Source organism: Manis javanica, chromosome 15 (assembly GCF_040802235.1).
Source record: "Manis javanica isolate MJ-LG chromosome 15, MJ_LKY, whole genome shotgun sequence".
In the NCBI taxonomy this organism is placed as follows: Eukaryota; Metazoa; Chordata; class Mammalia; order Pholidota; family Manidae; genus Manis; species Manis javanica.
Window position 1 is genome coordinate 85,232,265 of NC_133170.1, and position 8,179 is coordinate 85,240,443.

Sequence of the window (8,179 nt, forward strand, 5' to 3'; positions counted from 1 at the left end):
TTTAAAGGCTGAATAATATTCCATTATACATATACACTACATTTTCTTTATTCATCCATTGATGGCCAGTTGGGTTGTTTCCACCTCTGGGTTAATGTGACAGCGCTGCTCTGAGCACGGATGTGCAAATAGCTGTGTGAGTCCCTACTTTCTGTTCTTTTGGGTATATATACGGAAGTGGAATTGCTGGATTATATGGTATTCCTATGCTTAATTTCTTGAGGAACTCCTTTACTGTCTGCTGCTGCAGCTGCACCATTTTACATTTCTAGCAGTAATGCACAAGGGTTTCGATTTCTCTACATCTTCGCCAAAATTTTTTATTTTCCATTTTTAAAATTTATAGTCATTCTAATTCATGTGAACTGGTGTCTTGTTGGGTTTTGATTTGCATTTCTGAAATGACAAGTGATATGTAACATCTTGTCATGTGTTTTTCATGGCCATTTGTATATCTTCTTTGGGAAAAAGTGTGTATTTAAGTCCTATGTAAATTTTAAAATCATATTTGTTGTTGCATTGTAGGAGCCCTTTATATATTCTACATATTTATTACCCCTTATCAGATATATGATTTGCAAGTATCTTCTCCCATTCCAAAGGTTGTCATTTCACTCTATTGATTGTGTCCTTTGATGCACAGTTAATAAATTTGATGTAGTCCTATTTGTCTATTTTTGCTTTTGTGGCCTGTGCATTTAGTGGCATACCCAAGAAGTCATTGCCAAATCCACTGTCATGAAGACTTTCCTCTGTTTTCTTTTGGCAGTTTGGTCTTTGATCCATTTTTAGTTAATTTTTGCATAAGTATACAGCTTAATTCTTTTGCATGTGGATATCCAGTTTTCCTGCTGCCATTTGTTAAATAAATTTTTTTCCCATTGAGTGATCTTGGCACCCCTGGGGAAGATTATTTGGCCATACATGTGATGGTTTATTTCTGGGCTGTCTGTTCTATTCTACTCATCCATATGTCTGTCCTTATGCCAATACCACACTGTTTTGCTTACTGTAGTTTTTGGGAATCTTCTTTTTTTAAATGTAGGCATTTATATAACATTTCCCTCTTAACATTTCCCTCTGAGCACGGCTTTCACAGCATCCCATAAATTTTGGGATGTCATGTTTTTATTTTTCTTTATCTCCAAGTATTTTCTAATATCACTTGTAATTTTTTCTTTGACCCATTGATTACTTAGAAGTGTGTTTAGTTTCTACATATCTGTAAGTTCACAAAGTTTCCTTATATTATTGATTTCTAGTTTTATTCCACTGTAGCCAGAGAAGATACTTTGTATTATTCCAATGCTTTTAAATTAATTTTATAGTTTGACATATTGTGTATTCTGGAGACTGTTTCATGTGCACTTGAGAAAAATGTGTAATCTGTTGTTGGGTGGAGTGTTTCTATAGATTTTTGTTAGGTCTGTAGTTATTAGATATGTATTATTAGGTGTATATTATAGTGTTATTTAGTTCCTCTGTTTCCTTATTAATCCTCTATCTAGATGTTCTTTCCATTATTAATAGTGGAGTATTGAATTCTCCAAGTCCTATTGTAAAACTATTTCTTCTTTCTTCTTGCTGCACATATTTTGGGGCTCTGCAGTTTGATGCATATATTTTGTTATATATTCTTGAGGATTAACTTTTTTATCAATATATAATGTCTTTCTTTGTTTTTTTTTCTACCTTAAATTATTGTGTCTGATATTAGTATGTGGTCAACCACCTGCATAAGATCACACCCTTAGAAAGTGGTAGAGCCAAGACTAGAACCCAGGTCCTGGGCTCCAAGCTCAGGCTCTTACCGCAAGCTGTGATCCAACCCTGTGGAGAGTCAGTTTGATGACCTGCAAGATCCTTCTGTCCCACCAAGAGTGCCTCTGAGAAGCTCTTAGGGTTTCTGAAGCATGTGTGGCCTTTCAGTGTCCTTCCCAGCACTGTGTGAGGCAGGCAGGGCAGGGACCAACATCCTCTTTGCCTGTGAGGGAACGAGGCTTAGAGACATTAAGGAAGGGGCTCAAGGTCACACTCAAGTCAGCATCAGAGCTGGGATGGGGACCCAACTTCCACTGAAAGAGTTTACTCCCCTTGCACAGAGTTACCAGGCACCAAAGTTCTGTGTTTCTCATGGTTAGGATCCACCCACCCACCCAACTGTCTGTCAATCCATTCATTCATCCAACTACTACCCATGAACCCACCAATCCACCCACTTATGTACTCATCCATGGATCATCCATCCATCCCTCCCTCCACCCATCCATCCACACATCAATCCTTCATCCATCCATCCACATATCCAGCAATCATTCATCTCCCCACATATTCACCCACCCACCCAACTACCAACCAGTCCATACACTCATCCATTCACCCACTCACTTCCCATCCATCCATCATTCGCCATGCACACATCCATCCACATACCTATCTCTTCTTTCCTTCCCTGATTCAAACTGTTTACTGCAAGGTTGAAGTCATCAGGCATTGGTCTGGGGATAGGGATGAGAAAAAGAGTCTGCAGACCCAGGAAGGGGCTGCATCCCTTGGGGGAAGCAAATTTTCATTTGTCAACTGAAGTCCTGGAAAAGGCAGGTGAGATTCCTTGAAGTTGGGCCCTCCCACATTCCAGTTTGCGGAGGGCGCTTGAGGAGGCAGCCAGGGGCAGCATCAGGCCCAGGACAGTGTTGGGAGGGACTGGGTGGGTGAGGGCTCTACTACCTGCTCCCGCGAGCTGCAAGCTGCACAACAGCTGCTGTAGCCCTGAAACTGTCCCCTTTCTGGGCTGCATCCGGCCCTGTCTGTTGCCTGTCGCATGCTCCACTGAGCATGGGCTCAGTTTCTCTTCCCCTTTCTTCTCCTCTTTTGTCACCCTGAGTTCTGATTTAGGTGTTAAGAGTAACTTTAGTCTGGGTGTTGCGGGGTGGGAGGCGGCCCCCAGAGCCATCAGAGTTGGGGGAGGTGACTTGCTCCATCCCCCTTCTGCCCGAATGCCACTGCAGGCCCAGGGCCTCTGTGCCCACCCCCCTCGTTGGGACTCTGTCTACCAGCAGGCTGGTACTGGGGACTCCTCCTGGGCAGAGTGGGGGGCTGGAGGGGGCTGGGCCCGGAGTGGAAGCAGCCTGCCCAGCATCACCCCGCATGTCAGAGGGGAGACAAATCAAGGCTTGAGGCGAACTGTGAGTCCCCAGGCCATTTGCCGGCCGGCCCCCCTCATCTCAGTGGTGGAATGGAGGGGTGGCCCCCACATCCACACCCAGGCCCCCTTCTACACCCCTGGAAAGGGGTTGGGACTGGGAATGATGGTGGGAGGCCACCCCGTGTGGGCAGGTCTGGTGCCTGGCAGAGGGTGGTTGCACCCCGTGCTCAGGCAGGTCCGTCCCCTGCTGGCCTCAGTCTCCCCACCCATCAGACGGGGGCCCCAGGCCAGGAGCCGGGTTTGTCTTGCTCTCTGGGATGTTAATCGTTTTGAATCTCAGTTTTTGTGCCTGTGAAATGGGGCAGCGATCCTGACTGTTGGCCTCGCAGAATCTGTGACGTGTTCTCATGTGAATAACATGTGTCCCTCTGTCTTACACATGCTACGGGGATGATAGGCTACTCATAGTGTCTCGGGGCACAGGTACCTTCTGGAATTGCCGACCCGGTCAGTCCTGAGGCCCTCAGGGCCTCTGCCCCCAGCCCTGCCCCCTGTGAGTCCCATCCCTGTGCCCCTGCTGGGCTCCTGAGCCCGGGACGTGCTGGCCCCCTGGCAGGGCTCAGCGTCTGCCTTCCCACCCTTGCCTCGCCTTGTCCCTGCCCACAGCACTGACCCCCGCCCAGCCCCAGAACTGGGCGCCCCTCTGCCTGGGGCCTGTCTCCCAGCCCCCTCTGCACGTCCCTTCTCCTCTGCACCTCAGTCTCTGTGTCCTGCTCTTCCTCCCCAGGGCCTGGCCACGTGCACAGAACGCAAGGGCTTTCTGGGTGGTGGGTGGGGTGGTGGGCCAGGTAGTGCGGGAGGCAGGAGTCTGGGGTCTCTGAGGCGGGGGGTCAGGGTGCTTCCATGGAGAGCCTGGGTGCACCAGCTCAGGGGTGCTATGGTTCTGCACCCTGTGCCTCGGTGCTGGGATGCAGGTCCCTTCTCCAGCTGGGCCGGGGCAAGCTTCCAGAACACCCCACCCCTTCCCCTATCCTCCCTGGCCCCTGGGGATGTGGAGGCACTTGCTGCTGGGACTGTGGCTGGTTGGCGTTTCCCTGGCTATTTCGGGCATCAGGGACTCTTGGTTTCGCCAGGCCAGCTGCACTGGGGTGAGGGTGCCAGGCCCTCAGGGGCCCCCAGCTGAGGGCAGGGCTGCTGGCCTGAGGCTGGCTGGGGCCCAAACAGCCCAACAATAACAGCAACCCAGTCAACCAGAGACAGCAAAACGTCCTTTTCCACCTGACCATCCCTCCCGTCCCTCCAGGGAGTGAGGTTCCACTGTTACCATCGAGGCTGCACAGAGGGAAACTGAGGCCCTGAGCCGCCAACCCCAGCCGCAGGACCTGGCTCCAAGTCAGGGCTCCTCCCGGCCCCTGCCGCCTCCCACTGCTCAGACGTGAGGCCCTGGCCAAAGCCCCCTGCCCCTCAGCCCCCCTTTATTTTCTCCAGGGCCGTCCTGGCTCCTGCACGGCACCGTCCACTCAGCTGTTAGGCTTATTCCCTCTCCCAAGGTGGGCACTCTGAGCAGGGCTGGGGGGCCCTGCACACAGTAGGTGCTCAGGGAAGAGACGCTGACCGGATGACTGCTCTGAGTGGTGTCTACACGGGGGCCTCATCCTCCCTCAGCCTTGGTCCACACTAGGACTCAGCTGAGCCTCGTCTGACCCGGGACACCTGAGACCAGGCCTTGCCTGGGTCTGGGTCCCACCTTCCCCGCGCTGCTCTGCCCTGCAGCCCTGGGCCCAGCTCCCCTTCCCTCAGAGCCACTTTTGGCCCCCCGGCCCCCCGCCGCCTTCCTGTCCTCTGCTGGGAATGAGGCCTGGTCCGGTCACAGCTTCCTCTCTCCCCCCAGGGCAGTCAGGAGACCCTGACACCTCCCCACGCAGGCCAGGCCCTGAGTGGTCAGGGGCCGCCCATCCTAGTGAGGACCTGTTGGTAGCCCTGGCTTCAGTGCCAGCACAGTGCCAGGCACCATGGACACTCGGTGGACCTCAGCCCTGACATGAGATGTCGTGAGGCTGTGCAGCGAGGGGCAGGAGGGACCTGGGGCCAAGTCAGGCGCGTTGACATGGCCTCAGGAAGAGGGTGTCACCCCGAAGGGGTGTCCTGGTGGTCATCCGGACCATTGGCTACTCTGTCCCCAGGGTGGTCATGGAGTGTCTGATGACCCCGGGTCTGGGACTCTGGCCATGGAAGTCACCCAGCCCCTCTCTGCCGTCTCTCCTGTTGCCCCAAGACATTCTCCCTAATTCCTGATGGTTTCCTGGGGACAAGGGCTTCCAGGGACCCATCCCTTACTGGTCCTGTGCTGTCACTGGGTGGGAGATGATGTTAGGGTCACACGTGGGCCTCTCACAGGCTTGGCTGCTGTGAGCTCACACCCAGTGGCTCCAGGAAGAAGCTGCTTCTGTGGAGGCCAGGGACCCCATAGTGACTGCCTGGGTGTGACCCCTGGTGAGGCCTTCCCGGTGGCTTCTGGCCCATCTGGTGCCTTGTCAAGGCTGGGCCCACAGAGCAGTCAGTGTCTGACATGGCTGACAGCAGGGCCTGGTGGCTGGCCTTGGGCCCCAACCCCCCACCATTATGACTCATTCAGTCATTCAACAAACAGTTACTCTAAGCTCAGACAATCAAAGCTTATTGCCCAAACTGAGATGTTTCCAGGCATGGAATAGTTGCTCTGGGACACAGGCATGAAGTGGGAATGTCTGGGAAGTCGAGGATACAGTCACCCCCAAAGCCTGTCCTGGGCCCAGACATTCTGGGGCAGGCCATCACTGGGGGATTCCTGGCTGTAACTCCGGGGGAAAATCCCAGGACAAAATACCTTTGAAACTGAAATCAGTCAAAGGGAGAAATAAAGTGGGAGAAAACGTTTATTTCTTACAAGCAGCCATCCACGTCTGCTCTCCTGTGTCTCTCGTGACCTGGCTGCAGACAAGGGACCCACCAACCTCTCTGGGCCAGATACGCCCTTGCTTCCCCTTGTAATTGTCTGTTGATATGGAGATGGGCTACTTCTCTCCCCTTGAAACACATATTGACAGGGAGATGCCCTAAGGCCAGGAGAGAGAATCTGGAAATACTGCAGTTTTACCCACACTGGCCAAACTGGATGAGGTTCCTTGTTGTCGCCCCAGGTAACCAACTGGCTTTTCAGAAAGGCTGAGCCAAAGACAGGCCCTGCCCCGACGCACTGGCCTCTGTCACATCCATCTGCAGCCCCTCTGCAGCCCCTCACGGTGAGGGAGGGTGAAGGAGGCCTGCTCTGAGATGTGGATTGTCATTATTCTGTGTCACATGTCACTAAATCAGTGTCATTGTCAGGGGAGCATTGTGTATTTTCCTCAGTCCTTCTCCCACTGCAACAAAGAATTGAAGGGCAGAGACACAGTAGTAAAGCAGAGTAAAGTTTTATTTAAAGATACTTAAAGAGAGAAAAAGTGCAGTAAGCAACCTCAGCAAGGAGAGGCACCCTGAAAGGTTGGAGAAAGAGAGTTTAAGATTATAAGGTTACACACTTGAAAAGTGCAGGCGACCTCAGAGAGAGGAATGCCCTGAAAGGTTGGGGGTTCCCCCTTTTAAGGATTTTTCAGGAATGTAACAAAGGGCTGGGAGTGCAGACTGGGCCTTTACAAGGGAGAGAGGAGGCGGGAGGGTCAGAGAGGAGATGTGGCAGTGGAGGCAGAGGTCAGAGAGAGCTGAGGCCTTTGGCCTCTGCCTCCAGTGCTGGGCTTCGGTGTTGGTGGGAGGGGCCGGAGCCAGGGAATGCCCGCGGCCTCTGGAAGCCAGACACGGCAAGCAAACAGATTCTCATGGAGCCTTGATTATGGCCTGCAGGCCTGTGTCAGACCTCTGCCCTCCCGACCTGTAGGTGAATGAACTGTTGTTCCCGCTGCTGCGTCGGTGCTGACATGGTGCAGTGGCCCCAGCACAGGGGCAGGAGCCGGGGGGCCAGCCCCCACCAGGACCCTTAGCACAGCCCCCGGCCCATGGAGATAGTGCCTGACCCTCTGCCGCTGCCCCCCACAATCCCCCACAGTGCAGCGGGGGACCCCAGCATGAGGGGTGGTGGGGTCAGGGCTCTCTCCCTAGCCCCCTCCCCACCAGGGAGCCCTGGAGCCTCACAGAGCCACCCACAAAGTCCCTGGATGGGACCTGCTTTTCCGGCTGACACCCACGACTGGTTCCCAAGAAATAAAGCCCCCTGGGGAAGATGGCAGGGGCCTTTCTGTGCCATGCGCCTGAATAGCCCACCCCTTTGTGGCTTTTGTGTGGCAGAGCCGGGGTGTTGGTGGGGGAGCTGTCCGGGGGTCCTGGGATGCCAAGGGGGCACCAGGCAGGGAAAGGAGTGGGCTTGGGCATGCAGTGGGGCAGGGGGGTGCGATTTTGTGCCACAGGCCCAACTGGATCCAGCGGCAAGAGCTTGCCCATCTGGACCCCCCATGGGCAAATCGGGGGACCATTCTGTGTAGCATCCCCCTCAGCAGTGGTGACCTGGTGTTAATGAAGACAGTTGCACGGAGGGCTCCCCATGCAGGAGCAGCTGCCGCCAGCTTGTGGCTATCACCACATCCTGAGGCTACCGAGGGGTCACCTGTGTGTCACAGTCCAGTTCCTGTCCATGCTGAAGGCTCAGGTAAACCATGTCCCCACTTTGAACTGTGACACAAGATGCCTGGTCTCAGCACTGAGATACCAGTTTCCTTCCAGCAAAGGCTTGTTTCATCTCAGAGAATTTAAGAGGCACGTGTTTCCCTCCTTGAATTGGTTCCTGGGGGCTCAGAGCTTATTTTGGCAAATTCTGAGCCTCCTAGAAGGCCTTTTGTGTGAGTCTCCTTCCTAGCTTTCTTCTATTCCACTTAACATCTCTGAACCTGCCCATGGGTGAGGAGTCTAGGTGGCCCTTGGACTTGAGAGCCTGGGAAGCTGACAGTAGTTAGTGTCCTGGACCTTGTGGGTAGTCCAGCCCTTGGGAGGGACAGGGAGGCGGTT

At 53.3% G+C, this 8,179-nt stretch overlaps 1 protein-coding gene across 3 annotated transcripts in view; it reads left to right on the forward strand.

The window, feature by feature from the left end:
- Window positions 1-8,179, forward strand: part of ZNF70 (zinc finger protein 70) — a 64,162-nt gene that overhangs the window by 19,568 nt on the left and 36,415 nt on the right. The gene's annotated exons all lie outside the window — the stretch shown is intronic.